This window comes from Conger conger, chromosome 12, assembly GCF_963514075.1.
Source record: "Conger conger chromosome 12, fConCon1.1, whole genome shotgun sequence".
NCBI lineage: Eukaryota > Metazoa > Chordata > Actinopteri > Anguilliformes > Congridae > Conger > Conger conger.
Window position 1 is genome coordinate 14287198 of NC_083771.1, and position 19627 is coordinate 14306824.

General features: G+C 44.0%; 1 pseudogene; it reads right to left on the bottom strand.

Moving 5' to 3' along the window:
- Nucleotides 1–14614, bottom strand: part of LOC133141502 (uncharacterized) — a 50182-nt pseudogene extending 35568 nt beyond the window's left edge.
- Nucleotides 14615–19627: the final 5013 nt, after the last annotated feature.

Consider the following 19627-nt stretch of genomic DNA (forward strand, 5'->3'; position numbering starts at 1 on the left):
GTTATGTTTCAGTAGCTGAAGCTGAACACAAGGTACACCTTGAGGGCCACTGTGCCCAGGGCATGCATTTCATTTGAAATGACTTATGGTATTGACCTTCGTTTCAGGAGCATTGTATCTGGAGATTAACTAATGACTCCCAGTTAAATATCCCCCCATTTTGCGCTGCAGGAAAATTAATGAAGTAATTAAACACAGAGTGGCTGCAGAATCATCCATTTCTTTAGTGCTTTTTAAAAATATATTACTTCTCCTGCCTCATTTCCTTTGGTGTCATTCTCCCTCTTTCTCTCCCTCCCTTTCTTTCTCTTACCAGGAAAGCACTTTTTTGAAAGCACAAAGGCTTTTGAAGAAGTGCCAGTAATTTCATAGCACACAAAGGTACTATAATTTGAAGAAAGAGATTTTTTAGAAAGAATGTCATGTACAAAATATATATCTTGGATAATATTTTGGCTCCCTGGCTTTTTTTTGCACTATTAAAAGACAGGAGCTTTGGAGAGCCCAGATATTGCTGCTTACTACATGGAATACAGCTATTGTTGGCATTATAAATTCATATTAATCATGATAGATTAATGGCATTGAGATGGGGCAAATTCAATGGCTAAATCTCTCATTTGAAGTAATACCATTATTATCAGTATTTCATCATCTTCTTTTTCTATACAAAGGTACTTACTTTGTAAGTGGTGTGTCACTAAACTGCCCATATCTGTTCCACAGTTATAAACACAGAACATCCTTTTATGGGTTAATGGGACGTAATCGCTCCATAACCCAGAGTAACCCGATTCTGAGCTTAATTCTACCTAATGCTACTTATGAAGATGGACTTTTAAGGTAGGATTTGCTTATCTCGGCTTTCAGACACGTCCCAAAAATAAGTCCTCAAAAATTGGATTTAAGGAGCTGTATTTCAGCCAAATTTGAAAAAGACAGAATCTACTGCATCATAAGCATTTTTTAAATTCTTTATCTTGAAAGTAATTTAATAAAAAAATATTGGCCCAATCACAGGCAAGAGAGAGGAATATTTTGTAGACATGATGTAGATCAATTATTTGTAAAATATGTCTAAAGAAAGGTTAGGTGGGGATAATCAAAACATATTTCATAATTCAGCTGATGCTTTTATCCAAAGTGACTTACAGTTGTTTAGACTAAGCATAGGGAGGACAACCGAAAAATGTATTTCCGGAAATCAACATGAATATTATGATTATTATCTCAGTTTAACCTTAAATTAACGTGTGGTGGACAATAATTCTGCTTAGGTTGAATTTTAATGTGACAAAATGACTGTTTTTGTGGCTTTTAAGCGCTCATTTTACCAGCATTCCATCAATGTTAAATGCTGGACCCCGACGGCACCGAAAAACAGGAAGATTTCACTGCCATTCCATTCTTTACGTATTGCGGTGCCTCGGGGTGGATCCTGAGGTGCAGAGGGTGGGCACAGCTAGAAACCAACACAGGAGATCGCAGATGTCAGAAAAAATATTTCTTTTTTCTTTTTCGGGGTATCGGTGATGGCGCCCCCCCTCAGGGCAAGGGTAGGGGAAAACTGGAGAAATAAAAGGGGCCGTTTAGGCAAAAAATAAACGAAGGTTCTTCCCAGACCGGGGTATTTTCCAGGGCTTCCTCCCTCCTCCCCTCTTCGGCCGCGTCAGGGCTGGCGGGAAACACAAAGACAGGGGGTGAATAGGAAGGGATTCTCTCTGGCTCACGTGACCGGCGTCCTTCCAGGTCTTTGGTGTTGCCGTCCGTAAAGGTGGGGTCTCCTTCAGGGTCAGTATGGCAGGGCGTTGCAGGTCCTTCCTCTCTCTGCCTTCCACGCTCTCACACGCTCAGGAATGGCACCGACTGACTCTGGCTGCAGCCTCGACCGCGCCTTAAATCCCCTTCCCTGCTCATTAGGAAAAGAGGCTGCAGCTGAATCAGTGATTTTCCACTCTGCTCACTCACGTGTGCTGTCCGGGGTCCTGGACTGCAGGTAGAGGGATCTCTCTCCAAGGTGCTGATCTCCCGATCACCTCTTTAGGCAGATATACTCCTTCGCACACCTCTCCCAATGCGTGACGTCTGCGCGGTTGACCTGCACGGGTCCCTCCAGGGTTCTCCACCCACGTGGCGCAACATGCAGTAGCAGGGGTGCCACAGTATATGGAGCTCGAAAATGGTGACACAACAATAGCTTTTGCTGGTTTACTTCACGCGCTCATACATGGCAGTTGGTGGCAGTTCGAACTGTCAAAAGTGTGACTGTAGCCAGGTCAATATTTTTGCTGGGTACTCGGTATGTCCAGCCTTATAAGTCCAAAGTCCCTGGTTACTTTTTCATAGTTTCAAAGGATTTTGACAACAGACATGTCAGACTTCAATCATGTTAACGCTCTCGAGCGTGCGTCAAAGTTTAGGTCGCAAATAACAGTGCTGACGTCATTTACATAGCTACAGAACTGTCCGATCATGCCGAATCACTGATAGAAACAAGATTAATTAATGACGATTCAGAAAATGTATAACTTTTAAAGATTTAAATAAATCCTATGGTGGGACTTTTGCCATTTATGGACGGTACGACAGAAAATTCCGGTGCCGTCGAACTTAATCGAATGCTTTTATTGATATCGTTCGAATGACTAAGTGCCGTTAAAAAGCAAATTGTATGGCTTTGTGCTATTCGCGTATGCTAGCTACATCATGCTAACATCGTACAGGGACCAGTAAAGGCTTAGAACACACTAGCACTTAGTTATTGTAAGTTTGATCACCTCTACTGTAAAGTAAAAAAGTGGACAAATTACGTTTTCTGTGAGAAATCTATTGGCGAGCTCACGTGCACACACAGCGGTCTACATTCTAAAGCTCCACTTTGCCCTCCCTACTAAGCAGGGGACCATCCTCCCTGGAGCCATGTGGGGTAAAGAGCCTAGCTCAAGTACCCAACAAACACACAGATTTCATTGTGGCTACACTGGAACCTGAACCACCCACCTTCCAGGTCCCAGTCATGTACCATAGCTGAAAGACTTGTGGGCCAGTATGGGACACCCTTCCCTCTGGACCCAACATAAATCTAATCTCTCATCATACTGACGGGGTAGTGTGCTGCAGAAAATGCCATTCTTTGGATGAAACCAATGTCCTTTAGCTGTCATTAAATATCATGTGGCACTTTCAGAAGAGTAGGGGTGTTATCCCCAAGGTCCTGGCTAAAGTACCAAAAAAACTGTCTCTGCATCTGGCCACCTAATCAACCTCTATTCCGATTGGCTACATTTCCCGCCCAAATTTACGGCCCAGGTTGTCACTGCAAAAGAGGAGTTCTCATTTGACCTACCTTGTTAAATGAAGGATGCTTTTTTAAGTGTTTGTTCAATGGTGACTAGTATTTTCCAGTCAAAATGTTTTTAAATTATTACAAAGGAGGCAGGCAGCCAACAGGCAGCTAATCGGCAGATAATTTGAGATTCAGCTGAAATGCAGTGCAATGCAGTTTTCGTCATGATGGGGAAAACCAGCTGCCCTTTCATTTCTCAAGGCAAATAGGGGGTAATGGAACCTGTACTTAGAGTAGACCTGGCCCCCTGAGTGGGGGGATTAATTCTGCTGAATGCAAGCAGCTGTTATAAAAAATAAAATAAAAAGAAATAGCAAAATAAACGCTCTGTATTTGAATAATGTCTGGGGCCCCGACAGGGCTTTTTCCCCATAGTTAGATGCCTGCAAAGTGATTGTGCTCTGTGTGGGTTAGCAGTGTTTTAGTTTGAGTACAATATGAGGTTTAACCCCTTAAGTCTCCCCTTAAATTTCAAGTGGATTACAAGTGGATATGATTTATCTTTTATGTATTTATTTTTTGATTGCCTTTTAAATTTTGCTGCAATTTTTTGAAAAGATTTTGACCCCGTAAGTGTCACCAGACCAGAGCTGTACCGGTGAGTTTTGTTGCATTCATTCATTTTTTCACGGTGCAATTTTCAATCACAATGGTAACAGGATACGTAGGGGTGGCCTGTAGCGTAGTGGTTAAGCAAATGACTGGGACACGCAAGGTCGGTGGTTCTAATCCCGGTGTAGCCACAAAAAGATCTGCACAGCCTTTGTGCCCTTGAGCAACTGTATGTTGCTCTGGATAAGAGTGTCTGCCGAATGCCAGTAATGTAATGGATATACCAGCTGAAAGTGTTAAAACTCACAGTTCTATCTATATAACATATTTGAAGATGCCATTGCTTTAGTAACAACAGTTCCAACATGTGGGTGGTAAAACAAGTCTGGGGAGGAACATACCTTCTCTGAATTTTGGAAATCCACCAGACGGGCTGCAGCATTCTGGATCATTTGTTGGGGTCTGATGGCGGATGCTGGAAGGCCAGCCAGCAGAGAATTGCAGTAGTCCAGGCAGGACAGGACCATTGCTTGGACAAGGAGCTGAGTGGAGTAGGTGGTGAGGAAGGGACAGATTCTCCGGATGTTGTACAGGGAGAACCTGCATGCCCGGGTCACCGTAGGGATGTTCTTGGAGAAGGACAGCCTGTTGTCTATCACCACTCCCAGGTTTCTTGCACTGATGGATGAGGTCACTGTGGTATCCCCTAGTGAGATGGGAATATCAGAGAGGGAGAGTTTAGAGCAGGGATGAAGATTAGCTCTGTTTTACCTGGGTTGAGCTTTAGATGGTGGTTGTCCATCCAGCTCTGGATGTCTCTCAGGCAGGCGGAGATACGGGTAGAGACCTGACGGTCAGATGGGGAGAAGGAGAGAAAGAGTTGGGTGTTATCAGCTTAACAATGATATGACAGGCCAAACTTCATGTTGAAGTTATGGCATGTGATGAATAAAAAGCATTTTAGCTAATGACATTAAATTTCCAACGGTGTATCATTTTCTTGGCTTGCATAAAACAACACAGCATTTTTTCAAAACTGTAGAATTTTCTATATGCACACTTTGGCAAAACAGTTCTTGAGATTTTATGCCAAAAAAGGTTGATGTTTTACAACAAAAAATATTTTTTTGCCTATGTCTAAAGACTACCTTTGGAGGAGGTCCAAGGACTCTCTCATCTGAGTGAATATTTCTGAGGAAGACAGTGATAACACCTTTGGCAACACAATAGAGGGCATTTTCAGTGACGTGACCTAATTTTATATTGCTGAGCATCTAACTACATTCTTAAAATATTTTATTATTATTCAGTATGCTTATGAATAATAAATAACTTGTGAAATTATGGAATGGTGCAATGAAAAAAAAAAAACGCACCCCTCCAGTGCTCTTTTTCATTCTCCCTCTCCCACTCTCCCCCATAACCCCCCCCTTTTCCTCCCAACGAATAAATCATATATCATAAGCCCAGTCCAAATGAAGGCTGTGATTTGAAGAAGAAGAAGAAGAAGAATCTTTAGTCGTATAGCACTTATTATGATTTTTATTATTATTCCTATTAACTTACCAAGGACAAGAAGAAAAGCTCATCAATACAATAGCTAGAAAACCTGTCCAATTACAGCAGTAGGCTGTACTCTGTACAGACACATGCTTAGAAGTAGGAATAACAACGGTTAAATCTGTGCTCGTCAAAGCATCAAGTCATCCTCATTGCAACCATAAGCATTAGCCCTGAAATGGTCAAAACCAGTTACAAAACATTCAAAACATGTTCAATGCTCAAATTCTTTAATGGAGTTTTGATATTGCAGGACCAAGTTTTTTCCCTGACTGCATCTGAGACGGGTGCGTGGGGGTTGGACCCAAAATGCACGACTCAGAAACAATGGTTAGATAAAGTCCCGTCAGGGCTTTATTCGGGACGAATCCCAGGAGCGTAGTCAAAACAAGCAAAGTCCATACACGTAGATCCAGCCAAACAAACAATAAACAAACAAAAAGCACGGTGCCGAGGGAAGAGGCAAACTCGTAGTCGGTAGACGTGCAGGAAGGTCCGGTAGCAGGAGAGCTGTCAGCGGGGCAGAAGTACAGTCGGACGGCAGGCAGGGTCGTAGTCAAGGGCAATGCGGAAGTCGAAACCATGAAACAATCAGCGAGGCAAAGGTACAAAAACGGTAGGCGAAGACGTGGTCAAAAAACAAACGATGGTCAACGAAACAGAAATCAATAAACAATGGTCGATAAAACAGGCTTGGATCGTAACGTGAATCAAACAGTAAATAATGCTCAAGAGTTGCGTTGTAAACAAGAGGCAGACAATTTTGCGACGAACAGTAGCACGACTGGGATATAAATGCAGGTGTAGACAGGTGTAGACAATTAGTCTAGCGCAGCAAGGAAATAGAAAACAGGTGCGATGGATGACAAGTTAAACAAGGTAATTAGTAATCGTTAGTAATAAACCTATCCTGCCCTAGCATTAGTAAATTAGAAAATGACATGCACGAGAAACGTAAGGTAACATGAACACATGATTAGTTTGTTAGTTCTACCCAATCCTGATCTAGCGTTAGTAGTTTTAGTAAATAGACAATAGAAACAATTAGGGTGTGAATGACAGAAAGCGAGAGAGAGAAAGGCGGAACGCAAGATTTGCGGAAAGACGTGTAAAAGTGTATGTTTAAACAGTAACCAGTCCGCGTGACAATAAACATAAATCAAAACATAACACTTAAACAAACTAAGACGCTAACCACTCAACAAAGCAAGGTAAAATAAGACAATATGTGACTAAGACAAAATGAATAAACATAAAACATTACATTACATTACATTACATTATTGGCATTTGGCAGACGCTCTTATCCAGAGCGACGTACAACAAAGTGCATATCCATAACCAGGGATAAGTTCGCTGAAAGACCCTAGAGGGAAGTACAATTTGAACTGCTACCTGTAAAACAACGATAAGGACGAGGGCCAATTTTTTTTTTTTTTTTTTTTTAAACAAGAAACAAACAAACAGCAAAAGTTAACTATCAAAACACTGCTTACCTAGCCAACTAAAAAATACCGATACACAAAGCAAGTCACAGAGACAACAATTAAGGTTCACAGGGAGGTAGGGAGGGATGGGGAGAGGTGCTGCTTGAAGAGGTGTGTCTTCAGCTTGCGTTTGAAGGTGGGGAGAGATTCTACAGTTCTGACCTCAACGGGGAGTTCGTTCCACCACCGTGGAGCCAGAACAGACAGCAGTCGTGAGAGGTGGAGGTTCGGAGAGGGGGAGGTGCCAAGCGGCCTGTGGAGGCTGAACGAAGAGATCTGGCAGGGGTATAGGGTCTGATGATTTTTTGTAGATAAGCTGGGGAAGACCCCTTAACTGCTTGGAAGGCTAGCACCAATGTTTTGAATTTGATGCGAGCCATGACAGGCAGCCAGTGGAGGGTAGTAAGCAGGGGGGTGACGTGCGAGTATTTGGGAAGGTTGAAGACCAGACGAGCTGCTGCATTCTGGATAAGTTGGAGGGGTCTGATGGCGGATGCTGGGAGGCCAGCCAAGAGGGAATTGCAGTAGTCCAGGCGGGACAGAACCATCGCTTGGACCAGGAGCTGGGTCGAGTAGGGGGTGAGAAAGGGGCGGATTCTCCGTATGTTGTATAGGAAGAACTTGCAAGACCGGGTCACCGCTGCAATGTTCTCGGAAAGGGACAGTCTGCTGTCCATCACCACGCCGAGGTTCCTTGCACTGGGTGACGGCGTGAGTGTGGTATCCCCGAGGGAAATGGAGAGATCCAGATGGGGAGAGGTATTAGCAGGGATGAATATCATTTCAGTCTTGTCTGGGTTGAGCTTTAGATGGTGGTTGTCCATCCAGCTCTGGATGTCCCTCAGGCAAGCAGAGATACGGGCTGAAACCTGCGTATCAGACGGCGGGAACGAGACGAAGAGTTGGGTATCGTCCGCGTAGCAGTGATAGGATAGCCCATGTGCAGTGATCACAGGGCCAAGGGAGCGAGTGTAAAGAGAAAAAAGAAGCGGGCCTAGCCCTGGGGAACTCCTGTGGCGAGGGGCCGAGGTGTCGATACCGAACCAGCCCAGGCAACCTGGAAGGAGCGACCAGAGAGGTAGGACTCAATCCAGTCCAGGGCTGTGCCACAGATGCCCGTTGCTGACAGGGCAGACAGGAGGATGGAGTGATCCACAGTGTCGAAGGCAGCAAAACATTGCGAGACAGACCTGAAACGTGACAGGACCCCCCCCTTAACGACCGACTCCTGGCGGTCCTTTGAATTTGTCAGGGTGGTCACGATGGAAGTCTCTGATGAGCGAATTGTCCAGAATGAGACAGGGAGCGACCCAGGAACGCTCCTCAGGACTATAGCCCTCCCAGTCAACCAAGTATTGCACCCCACGGCCCCTCTTATGAATGTTCAAGAGTTTTATAACAGTAAAAGCAGGGTGGTTGTCAATAATGCGGGGGGGGAGGTGGTGGGGGGTCCGGGGGACATATGGGGTGAGAGGATACAGGCTTGATACAAGAAACATGGAATGTGGGGTGAATCTTAAGGGAAGCAGGGAGTGACAATTTTACAGAGGAAGGGTTGATGATGCTGTGGATCTTAAAGGGACCAATAAAGCGGGGTTGCAGTTTGTGGGAAGTGGCTTGGAGGGGAATGTCCTTAGTGGACAGCCAGACGGAGTCACCTGGTTTGTAGGCAGGAGCTGGGGTGCGGTGGCGATCAGCAAAACGCCGATTACAGTCTGCCGTGCTTAACAGCACGGCCTTGGCATCCCTCCAAACCTTGGCGCACCGTTTCATGTGGATGGCGAGGGAGGGAACAGCGATCTCGGCCTCCTGGTCAGGGAACAGTGGAGGTTAGTAGCCCAGGGAGACCTCAAATGGCGATTTCCCGGTGGCGGCGCAGGGTAAGGTGTTGTGTGCGTACTCCACCCAGGTAAGCATCTTGCTCCATGCGGCAGGATTCTTGGCCGATACGCAGCGTAGAGTGGCCCCCAGGTCCTGATTGGCCCTCTCAGTTTGACCGTTGGACTGAGAGGCTAGCTGTGGCCCCGAGGGCCACGCAGAACGCTTTCCAAACCTGGGAGATGAACTGGGGCCGCGGTCGGAAACGACGTCCGAGGGAAGTCCGTGGATGCGGAAAACCTCTCTCACCAGAACATCAGCGGTTTCTTGGGCGGTGGGCAATCCAGCCAGGGGGATGAAGTGTGCCGCTTTGCTGAATCGGTCCACCACATTCAGGATGGTGGTGTTGCCCTCGGAAAGGGGAAGTCCGGTCACGAAGTCCACTCCGATGTGGCTCCAGGGTCGGCTGGGCACCGGCGATAGTTGAAGCAGTCCAGCAGGGGCCTGGTGAGATGCTTTGCTTCTGGCGCATGTGGTGCAAGCCTTGATGAAGCGTCTGGTGTCGGGGATCATGGAAACCCACCAGAATTTCCTCTTCAGCACCGGCCAAGGTGCGGGTAAAGCCGGGATGGCAAGAAAGGAGGGATGAATGGGCCCATTGCAGCACCTGTGTCCGAGCGGCTTCCGGCATGTATAGGCATAATCCGGGGTTGGATCTGGGATCGGGTTCCTCCCGTAGAGCCCTCTGGATCACCGACTCGATTTTCCAAGTGACGGACCCCACGGTGCAGGAGGCCGGCAGGATGGTCTCCGGAACCTCACGCTCCACACAGGTGTTAAATTGGCGAGAAAGGGCGTCAGGTTTAACGTTCTTGGAACCAGGGCGGTAGGTGAGTGAAAAGTTGAACCTCCCGAAGAACAGTGCCCATCTGGCCTGTCGGGAGTTCAGCCTCTTGGCTGTCTGGAGGTATGCCAGGTTTTTGTGGTCGGTCCAAACAATAAACGGCTTCTCGGCCCCCTCCAGCCAATGTCTCCACTCCTCCAACGCTAGTTTGACTGCCAGCAGTTCTCGATTTCCGAAGTCATAGTTCCTCTCAGCCGGGGACAGCTTCTTGGAGAAGAAGGCGCAGGGGTGTAGTCGGTTGTCCGCAGCCGCCACCTGAGAGAGCACAGCTCCCACCCCCGTGTTGGAAGCATCCGTCTCAACCACAAACTGGCGGGTAGGGTTGGGGTGTACCATGATGGGAGCCAAAGAGAACAGTCTCTTGACCTTGGTGAAGGCCATCTCAGCTTCGGGGCTCCACCGGAATGGCACCGCAGTGGACGTGAGCTTGGTTAGAGGAGAGACCACTTGACTGTAGGATCGGATGAACCTTCGGTAAAAGTTGGTGAATCCCAAGAAGCGCTGCTTACATGAGGTGGGTGTGGGCCAGTCGGTGACCGCCAGAATCTTCTTGGGATCCACCCTGATCCGTCCCCTCTCAAGAATGAACCCAAGGAGTGGAAGACGCACTTCTCCGCCTTGACGAATAGTCTGTTCTCCAGGAGTCTCTGTAGCACTTGCCTCACGTGTTTCTCATGATCCTTGGCATTAGTCGAGTAGATTAGGATGTAATCCAGGTAGACAAACACATGGCAGCCCAACAGGTCCCGAAGAACATCATTCACCAGGGCCTGGAACACAGCAGGAGCATTGGTGAGGCCAAATAGCATGACCAGGTATTCGAAGTGTCCGAGGGAGGTGTTGAAAGCGGTCTTCCATTCATCGCCCTCATGGATACGGACCAGGTGGTAAGCGTTGCGGAGACCTAACTTGGTGAAGATGGTGGCCTCGTGAAGAGGGTGGAACGCGGAGTCTATCAAGGGCAGAGGATACTTGTTCCTCACCGTGATGTTGTTCAGCTCCCTGTAGTCGATATACGGGCATAGGGAGCCATCCTTCTTCTGTACAAAGACGAACACTTAAACGAACTAAGCTACCAAACTACCCACTCAACATAACAAGGTAAAATAATCGTAACTAAACATAACTAGCCATGACAAGAAAATAATTTGTAACAAGAAACAAACTAAACAACATGACGAACCTAGACTAACATAATACATGACAATATGTGACTAAGACAAAATGAATAAACATAAAACATGGCGAGACAAACCTGAAACGTGACAGCATCTGCTTTATGAAAACCCACTTCATACAGATCACAGGTGTCAAACTCCAGTGTTGGCACAATTGGGCCTTTGAGCAAGACCCAATGTTATTCCAGGGGGGAATGAGCCCTGCTTAGTATAATCAACTGAACGTCACTTTGGATGAAAGTGTCTGCTAAATAACTGTAATGTAATGTAATGTAAAGTTTTCAATGTTCTCAGCCCAAGTGGTACATTCATGTCATTGATTGGCTAAAGAATCCACACACATTGTTCTCAAGGCCTTCGTTTGCAGCTGATTGAAAGGAAACCACAAAAACCTGCAGACTCTGTGGCCCTCTGGGAATGTAGTTTGACACCCTTGATACAGATCAATAATTCATTGTTAAGTGTTACCGGGATCATTCCTCTCAGCTTTGTGCAATATGTGCCTGTGGACATCACACAGAAAAAAAAAATAGAACTGCCAAATACCCTTCTCTCAAAGCAAAAACCAGAATATTTTAATAAGTTTATAATTGGAAATTATTCTCCGAAATATATATTCTGCTGCTGGCTATACAGTATTCGTCAACTGATTAATAAAAGGCTAATTAAAAATCTGCAGTCCTTGCCAAGTCACTCAAATAAACAATTGTAATCGCATCCATTTTCTTTTACTGTTTTTAGATCAGTTATTTTTCAGTATTTTTTATTTTGGATATATCGAACTCTAAACACTAACAATTTGGGGGGATATCTTTATTGGATAACATCAGGCCAGCAACTCACACAGCATGCCCTTGTGCAATCCTGCCACTGACTTCTCTCATAACCAAACGTTCAACTTTACGGTCGCGGTTCTTGTCTGTGCCCTGTCCAGTCTAGCGATAGCACCACACACACACCTCACTGGTGGCCCAATGTCATTTTTCTCTCTTAACCCTGTGAGAGCCAGACATTGATGGAAGTGAAAGCAAAATGTGGCACTCTAGACTCGGTCTGTAACAGTTGAGCAAGTTATGTTGTCAACAACAGAGGGCCTCTCCCGCAACCGTTTGTATGGTGGTGCTTCCTGCCTTTCAGCCATTCCTGGCGATTCAGCTGAGAAACATGGATGACAAGTTGTTTTTCTGGGGCACTCGGCATCCTGACGCACAGAATGAAGCGTCTCCCGAGTACATTTCTTTCAGATGCTTTCTTGTTCCTTTTTTTTGGCATAAAATTGGAACTGTAACCCAACTTACTAAGGCTTTGATGTGTAACAGGCTAACCTGGAACACAACCTTTGACAAACAACATTTCAATGGCATGTAAAATAATTAATAATTTAAAATACATCCTTCTGGTGATGTGGTTAGATATGTATGCCGTGATGCAACATGCATAAAGCACTTGCATTATTTATAGGCATAGTCTCATACTGTATATTTGAATATGTAGCTATAGCCTTCCGGTCTGCTGCTATTGAACATCAGCATTGCGTTGGATCTTGGATTTAATTGCCATCTTGCACAAACACTTGAGATAAAATTAATATTGAGAAAGAATGTCTGTGAAGGGGTGAGAGAGAGAGAGAGAGAGAGAGAGAGAGAGAGAGAGAGAGAGAGAGAGAGAGAGAGAGAGAGAGAGACTGACTATACTTCCTGTACAAACTGGAACTGGCTACTGGGACCTGGTGTGATTAAACAGAATGAATTGATGGAGGTTTAGAAACAATATTGATCCTGTAGCTTTAATTAAAACAGGAAACTTCATTTAAATTCAGGCTGCAAAAACAAAACACACGACTGAATTCAAGAGTTTTGCAACAGTAAAACCAGCTAGTTATTATCCACTTGTGTGTTAGCTTAATAAATATGCCTGCTCGAGAAAGAAAAACAAATAAAAACATGTAAAATAGTAAAGAACAAGGTCCTACTATGGGGATGGAAGGGTCATGGATATGATCAAGCATGAATGAGTCATTGGAGTCTTGACTAGTTAGAGTCAGAACTGAGCTGAAGTGTTACATAAACCTATTATTTTCCTGATGGAAAATAAGCATTTCAATTTCAAGGGAATTATGGGAAAGGGTGCCGATTGGCCTGTCAGCTCATTGACAGACATGCAACTAAAACTTTAAACTAAAATAACACCTTAATTCAGTACCTGTGTCTGTGTGCTTAACTGCACTTGGAGACAGGAAACACTGAACTGTCACATCCTGTATCACCAATATATCTGATTGTCTATGGTGAATGGCCAGTGGAGTGGGCGGGAACAGCAGATTTTCAATAATGCATTTCCCCTTTTAGTAAATCCTGTTAACCTACTAGCCATATTGCTAGCTATGAAAATAACTAATGCTACATCTCAACATTTTTGGGAGGGAAAAAGATACAGAGAGAGAGGGGAAATGAAGCAGGGGCATTTCAGTGTTTGTATTCTGTCCTCCAGTTAGCTGTGGGGGTGGACTGCACTGCAGTTTAATGTCACTATAAAAATAGTGTTCTCTGAGTCTATGCTGTCTTACACTAGGGCTCAGCATGCTTTCATTTGGAACTCATAACCATAGCTTACCTATCCAAATGAACAGTAGTGAATTCATTGTGTTCACATATTATTGCTATTATTATTATTATTATTATTAGTAGTAGTAGTAGTAGTAGTAGTAGTAGTAGTAGTAGTATTGTATAGGTATATCATAAGGTTAATATAACACAAAATTCAATTGAGGTAGCTGAGTGAATCTTACTGTTTTAAATTTGTTGCAGTTTCTCAATCATTTATAGCAGTTTAGATACTTATCAGCCTCTTATTTTCACAACAGGGCAATACAATTTCAGCCTCCCCCTCGACATAGACTCAGGCAATAAAAGGCATATTCTAAAAATCCTTAATACCATTTCTCTACATCAATAAATCATGATTTCAACATAAGAACAAAAAATATACAATTCAGAAATTTCATGAATAAACAAGCTCACTTTTATTCCATGCCTGGCCGACATAGTTCCAGTTTGGTAGAAATATACATTTGGTTTGCAAATTATTCAATACAGACATATTTATGGAACCAAATATCCCACCTGGTTATGAAATTAATATAGACTTTTTGATATACACTGCTAAACTATAAAATTTTGATATACACTGCTAAACTGTAAAAACAAAAGGCATTTTGTAAAAAGAAATCATATTTTTGTGGAACTTTTGGTACAAGCCTTCTTTAAATTAAGTCTTCAACCAAGTGTGTGCAGTAAATAGTTTTTGCGATATTGACACTTGTATGTTAATAGATAGTATTAGAATTATACTAATAGGTAGATATTGCCCTCTTGGGGGTGCAAAGTGGAAAGGGTTAACATTAGCTAAACTTTAGCTCTCTGTGCAGAGTTAGCCAAGAAACTCTGTGGATCTAACGTAACCTTAGTTAGCTTGGTAATACTATATATAGCTAGATCACCATGCTCTCTCAGTTTGACCTTGCTCAAACTGTTCTGCTTCTTCCACCTTGCATCGTCGCTCAGTTGGTCAATGTATGTTTGAGTGGGTCTGCCCACTGGTGTCTTGCCATGTTTTGGTTGCCACAGACAATCTTCACTGACTAGCTCTCCTTTGCTGTGCCAGCAGCGGCTCACAAATCGAAGTCTCCTTTCGTGGATGATGGCTGAGGGTGGTGGGATCTTTCTATAGAGTTGCTCTTGTGTTGGATGTTGAGAGCAGCTCGTGGCATTCTGGTATAGTCTCCATCTAGTTGTTTTTGGAGTTTCCTTGTGAGGGTCCATTTAGATGAACCATACACTAGTACTGATTCAACGGTAGCTCAAAAGAAGTCGCTTTTCTGGTCACCAGGGAGGTTTGACTTCCAGATTTGTTGAGGCCGTCGAACGCTCCCCATACTTCCAAGGCGGATTTCGATGTCTTTTGTGGATGATGCAACATTGCTTCCTAGGTATACAAATTGCTCTCTTTGCTTGAAGTCGTTGCCTGTGTGAGATTTCATGGCTCATTCTGTGTTGAAGCACATTAACTCTTTTTTGCCTTGCTTTTACATACAGGCCTATTTTCTGTGCTGCGTCTTCCACATGTTGAAGCAGGGCTGTAGCGTCTTCGATTGAGTCAACTAAGGGGGCGAGGTCATCGGCAAACTCAGTGTCAGTGATTTTATTTTCGGGGTAGCGTCTGCTTCGTTTCCACCCGAGTGAAGCCAAGCCCATTGTGGGCTCCAGTAGATGTTATCAACACGTAATCGAGGCAGATAACAAAGAGGTAGGGTGTCAAGAGTGTCTCCCTGTAAAACACCTGCCAGGATCTGGAAGGAGTCGGTGACGCCATCTGACCTGTTTGTAGATCGAGTTTGTCTAAAGCCGTTTTGTTTTTTTGCAAAGTATAGGTTCCATTTTTAGCCGGACATGGGCTGCTATTGACGTGAGTGTGATTCCTCTGTAGTTTGTTGTAACATCAAGGTTTCCTCTTTTGGGGAAGGGATTTGCTGATTGGCTGTTGATTGTAGACAGTGTTGCACAGGTTGAACTCTTGATTGAACTCGCCTGTCTTCCAGATGTTGTCCAGTGTATAAGTTTTTCCATTTGGTAGCTTTTTGAGGACTTCAGAGAGTTCTTCCAGGGATAAGTAGTTAAACTTGTATTGTTTATTTCGTTTTGTGGTGTGTTAATTAAAAAATATATTTTTATCAATTTTGATCAATAAATTAAAGTTGATCAAGGTTTTTCAGGTTCCACCCCACCGTGATGTCCTATCAGGTTCCACCCCACCAATGATGGCATATCCATTCCCGAATTATAATTGGATCGCTAGCTAACTCTGTGAGCTATATGTATTGTGTTACTGAGGGATTTATGGGGGAGATGCCGCTGTAGGGGATGAATGCTGTATGTGTTATGTGGGTGGGTCATTTTGTGTCTGGAGAGGTTGCCGGGGGGAAGTTTTAGGGGATGAACCAGTTCAGTTTGTGGGCCATGTTGTAACAGAAGCTGTCTGTGGCAGGGAATAAAACCTATATTAAAAATAAAAGCGCTGTGTTTCCAGTCCCTTAATTGGCCACAATATTTTTCTGTTCTTTTGTTAATAAAACATATTGTTGCCCTTGAAGCACTATAAACAAAACAGCTGTTAGGAAAGTTAGGTTGCAAACCAAGAAGCTTTATCTTCGCGTTGTGTACTAAGTAATCATCACGATTAAGGAATTCCAAGTGTTTGAGGAGGAGGAAACTGGGCTTTACATGACCTCTGCTTCACCCTCATGCTTCAATGATTTTTATTTTGTGTCCATGTACATATTCCTGTATCAGTGTGCTAATCATGAATTGTGTGTGTGTGTGTGTGTGTGTGCCTGTGTTCATGTGTATGTGTGTGCGTGCTTGTGTGCGTGTGTGTGTGGTGTTTGTGTTTGTGTGCATGGGTAGTATCAATTCTGTGGTAGGGCATGGGTTCAACCTAAGCGCTATGGAGCTGTGGCAGTGAAAGTGCTTTGGACACTGCTAAGGGAGTCCAAGGTAATCAAAAGCATAATGATCTATCTAGTCACCATGGAAACAGCTATGCTCCATGACACAAAGAGTACTGCAACAGCTACTGCAATTGTCATTAGCACAAAGAGAAAAACATGTAGGCGTGATTTCTCTCAACTGCTTTCTGTCCCAATTTATACATGCATACAGGCCCTGGTTTTGGTATTTTGGTGTCCGGGGATAATTCTAATATCTCCACCCCCATGGGGCAGGGGTGTACATTATTAAATGGATATCATATAGTTCTATGCAGTTGAACTCAGCTAGTATGCTAGTGATGCAGAAATGGCAACAGCATCTTAGGAAGCACAGACTACAGCCAGTATTTTTAAGGCCTATACAGACATAGTAACATCACGGCAAACAGTGGTAAATGCTGGCAGATAACAGCAGGCCTCGGAGGTAGTCACATTTATAACAAAGGCAGCAGTATTCAGCGCTTCTAACATAACAATAGACAGCAGTGGGTGGATATCATCGGAAAACAAAACACTAGCCTGTACTGGCACTAGTCTTTGAGAATCAACACTGCTTTATAGGTTATTACAAGGCGTAAACATTGGTTTTAGTTCTGGAGTAAAGCCATACTCTACTCAGTATATAATTTTAGCTGCTTCTCATCATGGAGGGGCTGTCACTGGTCTGTGGATAATACAGCTGAGGCATTCTGGAAAGTTTGTCAGAAAGGTTTTTAGAGACACTATTTTTTTATACATTCTTTCCCACATTGACTTTTATTTGGTGGGGATCAATCCCACAAAAAACTGGCTCTCTGCCTCCTAGCAACCTAACCACTGCTGATACCGGATTCGCTACAAACCGCTTCAAACCACAACACTGTTAATCCCTCCCTGTTCTCTGTAAACGTGTTGACATTGAAATGTCATTGGCTGTGGCCATTAGAACCAATTTTCAACCATCCATCCATCCATTATCCTAACCCGCCTATCCTGAACAGGGTCACCGGGGGGCTGGAGCCTATACCAGCATAATGTATGCTTTATTAGGTAGACCTGTCCACCAGCTTGTCAATACAAATATTTAATCATCATATGTCAGTAACTAAATACATAAAAGCATGCAGACATTGTCAAGAGGTGTTTTCCATTCATCCATCCATTATCTTAACCCGCTTATCCGGAACAGGGTCGCAGGGGGGCTGGAGCCTATACCAGCATACATTGGGTGAAAGGCAGGAATACACCCTGGACAGGTCGCCAGTCCATTGCAGGGCACACACCATTCACTCACACACTCATACCTATGGGTTGTCGGGTTGTCGGGTTGTCAACTGTATGTTTTGAAAACCAAATTTAAGGACCATAAACACAGACGGAGGGTGAGTCAACATGTCAGTGAGCCTTTTTCAATGCTGGAAGGAATTTTTAATGGTCTTTTAACAATGTTTTAACACAAAAATCTTACCTATTGGGGGGGTCCCAGGATATTAATGAATCTGAAAGGTTCAATCCCTCCAAGTGTGTTCTCTAACCTTAGCACACATTATTCATTGTTGTATTGTATGTGTTCTTTCCTATGCTTGGTAAATAAAGTTAATTATCTACTTAACATGTAGGAGCATCGTGGCCTCAACAATTGTGAAATGGAACAAGTTTGGAACCTATAAACTTGCCCGTTTGGCCAAATTGAGTAACTGGGCGAGATGGGTCTTGTCCAGGGAGGTGAACAAGAAACCAACGGTCACTCTAACAAAGCAAGTCTTCTGCAGAGATTTCAGAACCTACCAGAAAGATGACCATTTCAGCAGCACTCCATCAATCAGGCCTTTATGATAGAGTGGCTAGACGGAAGCCACTCTTGAGTAAAAGGCATATGAAAGCCCTATTAAACAGCATTTAAAGAACTCTGAGAGCATGAAAAAAAAGATTCTCTGGTCTGATGAGACAGAAATTTGGCAGAACTCCAAGCACTATGTCTGGCGAACACCACCATGATATGGGGATGCTTCTCAGCTGCAGGGACAGGGAGACTGGCCATTGAGAATTGAGGGAAGGATGAATGCAGCCAAATAGTGAGGTCCTTGAAGAAAACCTGCTCCAGAGTGCATACGACCTCAGACTGGGGTGACAGTTCACCTTTCAGCACAACAATGACCCGAAGCATACAGCCAAGACAAAGCTGGAGTGGCTTCAAAGCAGGTCTCTGACTGTCCTTGAGTGGCCCAGCCAAAGCCCAGTCAGAATATCTGTGGAGAGACCTGAAGTTGGCAGTTCACAGACGCTTCCCATCTAATCTGACGGAGCTTGGGAGGATCTGCCAGAAAGAATGGGATCAACTACCTAAATCCAGGTGTGCAAAGCTTGAAGAGACTTACCCAAGAAGAATCTCAAATTCAAACTCAAATTGCTGCCAAAGGGGCTTCTACAAAGTACTGAATTAAGGGTCTGAATACTTATTAAAAAATTCGAGATTTCAGTTTTAATTTTTTGATGAATTTTCAAAGATTCTAAAAACAGGTTTTCACTTTGACATTATGGGTTTATTGAGTGTAGATTAATGGGCAAAAATGGAAATTTTATCCATTTAAAATGAAATCTACAACACAATAAAGTGCAAAAAAGTGAAGGGGTCTGAGTACTTTCCGAGGCCACTGTAAATGTTATTCCCAGACATCCCACTTCTCCCGGAAAGTCCAGGAGTCACCCAGAATTCAGCACCATGTTACTGATAGCTCACACACATACACAGAGTCACACATATACCCGCACACACAGATTCACACACACACGCACACGCAAGCTCACCCACACACCCACACACACATGCATTAGGGCTGACATCAGCTGGCCTGCCTGGCCTCTGTTTGCGTCTGCTGGCCATGTGACACTCACTCTTTTTAAATCAGCCTCTCTCTGCACTGACTCTCCTTCCACTAAAAATGTGTGCTCAGTTCAGCACATCTAAAAGCACGAAAGCGCTTCAGAATAAGTGCATGATTCATAATTTACTGACAGTTGGGTGGAAGCTAGGCTCGGTAGTCCATTGGGTAGAACTGGGTCTGTACACATTAGAACAGCATATGATAAATCTTTAATGTGAGCAATTTGAATGCTTCTTTGGCAGCTGAAGCAAGTAAAACAATGATTTTTATATGAAAATGAATTATACTTCTTATAATGGTACACATCGTGTTTCAATAACAGAAAAAGTAAATAACAGATGTGGCAACTGACTGATAAATCCTGTAAAATATA